The sequence below is a fragment of the Salvelinus alpinus genome, chromosome 9, assembly GCF_045679555.1.
Source record: "Salvelinus alpinus chromosome 9, SLU_Salpinus.1, whole genome shotgun sequence".
NCBI lineage: Eukaryota > Metazoa > Chordata > Actinopteri > Salmoniformes > Salmonidae > Salvelinus > Salvelinus alpinus.
The window spans coordinates 66,499,663-66,506,624 of record NC_092094.1 but is presented as its reverse complement, the minus strand read 5'-3'; positions in this window follow the sequence as shown (position 1 = coordinate 66,506,624).

Genomic DNA, 6,962 nt, shown 5'->3' with positions numbered 1-6,962 from the left:
GATTTCAATTATGTGTCACTAAGACACACGATGCCCAACTTCTATTAACACGTCTCCTTCACCACTAGGGGCAATAAAGTCCTAGACCACAGTTGCTCAACCCAAAGGAAGCATACAAGGCCCTCCCTCGTCCCCACTTCGGCAAATCAGATCATGTCTCTATACTCCTGCTTAAAAACAGAATCTCAAACCATTACGTACCCGTATTGAGCTCTGTAGAGAAATAATCCTCTGAATCGAAGGTTATGTTGCAGGACTGTTTTGCTAGTGCAGACTGGAATATGTTTCGAGACTCCGCCGATTGCATCGACGAGCTAACCATCTCCGTCTCGGGCTTCATCAGGAAATGCATCGCTGATGTTGTCCCCACAGTGAAGAGTGTCAAAAGCCCTGGATTAAAACAGAGGTATGCGCTAAGATAAAGGAAAGAGCTACCGCACACAGTGCTATGACAGCCAACCTCAAGGCTACGGCTGAGGACACGAACGTATACAAGAAGTCCCGCTATGACCTCCGCAGAGCCATCAAACAGGCAAAAGGACAATATAGTGGTATCCTTTTACACCGCCTCCGTCACTTGACGCATGTGGCAGGGGCTACAGTCCATTACAGATTACAAAGGTAGACCAAGCCATGATCTATCCAATGATGCCTCTGTACCAGATGAACTCAATGCATTTCATGCACGTTTCAACAAAAGCAACATCGAGCCGTTCAAGAGGGCCCCCGTCCTCCCAGAGGACTGAGTAATCTCGCCTCCAAGGCCGACGTAAGGTTTTTAATCTGGTGAAGGCCCAGGGGCTGGACGGTGTTCCAGAGCGTGTTCTCAGAGCATGCACAGACCAGCTGACAGGCATCTTCACGGTCATTTTCAACCTCTCGTTGTCCCAGTCTGTAATCCCCACGTCTCAAACTGGCCCCCATCATTCCAGTTCCAAAGAACTCTAAGGCTACCTGCCACAATGACTACCACCCTGTAGCACTAACATCTGTAATCATGAAGTGCTTTGAAAGAATGGTCATGGCACACATCACCTCCCTCATCCCAGACACCGACAACAGACCTACAGATGATGCAATCTCAATTGCACTCCACACTACCCTCTCCCACTTGGACAAGAGGAATACCTTTGTGAGAATGCTGTTCATTGACTACAGCTCAGCGTTCAACACCATAGTGCCCTCCAAGCTCGTCACCAAACTTGGACCCTGGGACTGAACACCTCCCTCTGCAACTGGATCCTGGACTTTGTGACGGGCTGACCTTAGGTGGATAGAGTGGGCAACAATACCTCTGCCATGCTGACCCTCTACACGGGCGCCCCCCAGGGGTGTGTGCTTAGCCCCCTCCTGTACGCCCAGTATAACCACGACTCCAACTCCATCATCGAGTTTGCTGACGACACAACGGTGTAGGCCTGATCACCAACGGCGATGAGACAGCCTACAAGGAGGAGGTCAGAGAACTGGCAGTTGGGGGGGGGGGGGGGTGCACATCCCCATCCACATCGATGGGGGCCACAGTGGAGACGGTAAATTGTATCAGGATCCTTGGTACATGGTCCTCTCACACAAGAACAGTCATGAAGAAGGTGCGGCAACACCTCTTCTCTCTCAGGAGGCTGAAATGATTTGGAATAGCCCCTCAGATCCCCAGGAACTTTTACAGCTGCACCATTGAGAGCATCCTGTCTGGTTGTATCACCGTCTGGTAAGGCTACTACACCGCCCGCGACCGGAAGGCCCTACAGAAGGTGGTGTTTACGGCCCAGCACATCACTGGGAGCGAGCTCCCAGCTATCCAGGACAATACATGCCAGGCGGTGATTGAGAAAGGCCCAAAAAAATTCCAAAGACTCCAGCCACCTGAGACATGGACTGTTCTCCATGCTCCCATCTGGCAGGCGGTACCGGTGCATCATGGCTCAGACAACAGACTCCTAAACAGCTTCTATCCCTTGGCCATAAGACTGTTAAATGGCTTACAACTACTGCTCTCCCTCTCTAACAGACTATCCCCACTGACTCTAGGCCCATCCACATGTCTCTACCCACTCAGACACAACCTACGCTGCTGCTAAAATTATTATTGATGAAATGTGTTACTCCATTACACTGCTATCCATTGATTATTGATTGCCATTACCATTATTATTTATCTATTTGTCCTGCTACTGGTCACTATTACTCCTGTTTATATGTATATATTACCATTATTATATTAGCATATATATTTATATATTCCTCAGTCACTTTTTATGTATAAGGTACTGGCACTGACCTGTATATACTTGCATTCTCATGTTTCTAACTCGCATTGTAGTTCTTGTGTGGTTTTTATATATGTTTTATTCTATTTTCTATATTATTATTATTGTTATTACCGCATTGTTGGGAAAGAGCTCTCAGCAAAATGAGGGTAGACAATGAGGGTAGACAATGAGGGTAGACAATTTCCTTTCAGAATCAATAGATGGCAGCAAAGTTTTGCACCAGTCGGCATTAAAGGCCCAGAGCAGTCAAAAATGTGATTTCTCTGTGTTTTATATATATTTCCACACTATGAGGTTGGAATAATACAGTGAAACGGTGAAAATTATGATAATGTACTTTTAGTTTTAGAGCTGTTTGATTGGAAGGAGGTTTGGCTTTCAATGGTGACATCACCATGCAGTAAATTCGTTAATAGACCAATAAGAAGAAGAGTTCCAAACCTCTCTGCCAATAACAGCTCATTTTCAAAATTCTTGCTTGAGAAATTGCTCTTGTTATGATGCTATTTTTGTTTCTTTTCAACTTTTTTCATGAAAAACTATCACAGTAAGGTACTTAATTCTTATCCACAAATTATTTGATATTGAGATAAAAACAGCTGCATTGGACCTTTAAAACAAGTTCACCATGTTGGCATGTAAGTGCAATCATAAGACTGCATAAATGTTTTGAGATATGAGACAATTAATGAAATGTTATCATTAACATAACTTTGAATACTGTGTTACTCAGTATTGTTACTGGGCATATGTCAATGTGTTCAAGCTTTGATTAACAATTCTAAAAACAATTTAAAAAAATGCCCTCCGCATTTGTGATGGCAATGCATGTTTTCACTCTTCCTAACAACTTATTATACAATTTTGAAAGATGTCTCCACAATGTAATTCAAGTCCTAGAACAAGTCCAATAAATGGTTACATGGCATGCATAGGACATAAGGTCCCACTGAAACCATTTTATATTATGAGAAAGAGAAAAACATTCAAAAGAACCTTTTACATCTTTACTTTTACTCTCTTTACTCTCTCAGAGAGAGAGAGAGAGAGAGAGAGACAGAGAGAGAGAGCGAGAGAGAGAGACAGAGAGAGAGAGAGAGACAGAGAGAGACAGAGAGAGAGAGACAGAGAGACAGAGAGAGACAGAAGGGAGAACGACAGATGGGATACACGGTAGAGATATAAAGATTGAAAAAAGCAAGAGGGAAGAGGGAAAGAGCAAAGGAAGTAAGGAGAGAGAGAGAGGATACGATACAGTGTACAGTTTGAGAGGAGTGGTGCAGCCCTCACTGGGCGGAAGGAAGCCTCAGCTCATGCAGACGAACCCCACTGACTGGCTGACTAATGCCTGCCGAGATCAATGGAGGCAGGGGGCTCAGGGTGCTACTTCCTGCATAACATTGCCATTGGCATAATAGCCGGGTTGCTAGGCGACCAGTCGCATGGAAACAGAAGGTGTCACTCGTTACATCAGCGCTGAATTTAGCAAATAGCAAAATAGCTCTCGTACTGTCAGGGGAGGGTCCGAGGTACTAAAGATAGTCTCTGAAGCGCGGTGCAGAGGGATGGAGGGGGAGAGAGGATGGAGGGATGCTGGAGGCTGAGTTTAATATAAAGGTTTGCCCAGTTGCTTTGGAGACCCTGTTAGTCCATTTAGGTTTATGTAAGATGACTGTAAGGCTAGCACGGCCACGAAAGGCCAGCAAGGGCTTGAAAGATTTGGTTATTCAGCAGAAATATTTGAAAGCCCTACTACTCTTGTTTCCTTTGTTCATTATCTCAGTCCCATCCACCTACTTACAGTATATCTTCCCCCTTTTCTCTCAACCCTAAATTCCCCCTTAATCATGAATCACCCCCCTCTTTCTTCCTTCTCTCTTTCCCTCTTCCCTGCTGAGTTTGTGTCTCTCTCTCTCTCTACTGTACTTCATCTCGCTCTCCTTCATCTCTCTTTCTCTCCCTCCCTCTCTTCTGTTTCTCTCTTCCCCAATCTCCCTACCCTCCCTCCCTCCCCCTCCACCCTCCCTCCCTCCCCGCTCTCTCTCCCCTTATCCCTCCCTGGCTTGTAGGCTGTAGGCAGCAGCGGATTGCGGCGGCCCACTCAGCCCTCTCAGGGAGCAGAAGGCCGTCCACTCCCACTCGGTCTCTGCGTCATGGAACAGAGAGCCCTCAGAGATGACACCGAACAGATGGAGGAAGAAGAACACACCGTCTCTCCATTGATTTAACCACAGATATGTCTTAAATGGCACCCAATTCCCTATGTAGTGCACTACCTTTGACCAGAGCTCTACTGGGCCCCCTACTGGGCCCCCATATAGTGCACTAGTTTTGACCAGAGCCTTTTGTGCCCTGGTCAAAAGTATTGCACTATATGGCTCCTTCTACAGAAGAGGTGCAAATTGGGGGTTGGAAAACAAATCTAATTTGTAGAGTACAGTACAGTACAGTAGAGTACAGTACAGTAGAGCACAATACAGTAGAGCACAGTACAGTAGAGTACAGTACAGTACAGTACAGTACAGTAGAGTACAGTACAGTACAGTACAGTAGAGCACAGTATAGTACAGTACAGTACAGTAGAGCCCTGTACAGTAGAGTACAGTACAGTAGAGCACAATATAGTAGAGTACGGTACAGTAGAACACAGTACAGTAGAGCACAGTACAGTAGAGCACAGTATAGTAGAGTACAGTACAGCACAGTACAGTAGAGCACAGTACAGTAATGTATTGTACAGTAAAGTAGAGCACAGTACAGTAGAGCACAGTACAGTAGAGTACAGTACATTACAGTAGAGCACAGTACAGTACAGTGCATTACAGTAGAGTACAGTAGAGCACAGTACAGTAGAGTACAGTACAGTAGAGTACAATACAGTAGAGCACAATACAGTAGAGTACAGTATAGTAGAGTACAGTACAGTATAGTACGGTATAGTATAGTACAGTACAGTAGAGTACAGTACAGTAGAGTACAGTACAGTACAGTACAGTACAGTAGAGCACAGTATTGTACAGTACAGTAGAGCACAGTACAGTAGAGTACAGTATAGCGCAGTACAATAGAGAACTGTACAGTAGAGTACAGTAGAGCACAGTATAGTACAGTAGAGTACAGTACAGTAAAGTATTGTACAGTACAGTAGAGCACAGTATAGTAGACCACAGTACAGTAGAGCACAGTACAGTAGAGTGCAGTACAGTAGAGTACAGTACAGTAGAGCACAGTAGAGCACAGTATAGTACAGTACAGCACAGTATAGTACAGTAGAGTACAGTACAGTACAGTACAGTACAGTACAGTACAGTACAGTACAGTAGAGCACAGTATAGTAAAGTATTGTACCTTACAGTAGAGCACAGTACAGTAGAGTACAGTATAGCACAGTACAATAGAGCACTGTACAGGAGAGTACAGTACAGTACAATAGAGCACTGTACAGTAGAGTACAGTACAGTACAATAGAGCACTGTACAGTAGAGTACAGCACAGTACAATAGAGCACTGTACAGTAGAGTACAGTGGAGCACATTATCGAGGTCTATGTTTTGGCCAAATAGATGTCAATGTTTGGGTTCTTGGAGCCCCCCTGCTGGCTATGTATATTAATACTCTACACTTTTTCCTGAAGTGTGCACTTGTCCACTACCCACATGGTGGTCCTCTGTAGCTCAGCTGGTAAAGCATGGCGCATACAACTTTCAAATGGAGATAGCCTCAATGCCGCTGCCCATGCTGTCACAGATACCTTAATGGCACAAATACAAAGATGAGACCTTTATATATCTCTCTGGTGTCAATTGTTTTCGGGTTGGATCATTTTGACTCATTTTGGACTTTAAAGAATCCCCATAGCTAACATATTTACATTTACATCATTTAGCAGACGTTCTTATCCAGAGCATCTTCCCCATCCGTGCCTCGTAAACAAAGTCCATGGTGGACACATTTTGGGGCGGCAGGTAGTGGTTAGAGCGTTGGGCCAGTAACCGAAAGGTTTCTGGATCGAATCCTGAGCTGACAAGGTAAAAATCTGTTGTTCTGCCCCTGAACAAGGCAGTTAACCCACTGTTCCCTGGTAGGCTGTCATTGTAAATAAGAATTTGTCTGAACTGACTTGCCTAGTTAAATAAAGGTTAAAAAAAAAATACAGGAGCAATTAGGGTTAAGTGCTTGGCACATGGACACATTTTTTTCTCACCTAGTCGGCTTGGGGATTCGAACCAGTGACCTTTCAGTCACAGGTCCAACGCTCTTACCTGCCACCCCATAGCCATACGGCTGGCCATCTTTTATTTGGACAGATGTATTGTACATCCCAGCAAACATATCTTCTCGTCCCAAAACCTTACGTGACATATTTCTTGATATATTACATGTTCAGTTGTGACACTTCTTAAAAATACATGAAGATTTACTCACCGGCTCACACATTTTCTGTGAAATGCTGGCAGACAGACTATTCATCATGTGGCCATGCTGGAGAGGGGTGCAATCCCATCACCTGGTGATATTTGCAGGGGTGTGGCTGAAGGCACATTCATTCTACAGTCTTTCGATGTTACATTTTGTTATTGCCTTGGATTGAATTAGAACATATTATGATGTAAATAAATGTCCTAAGTTTGGAGACCGAACTGATTTTGTCAATAGTTTTTTTGGGGGGGGACTGCAATTTTCAACACT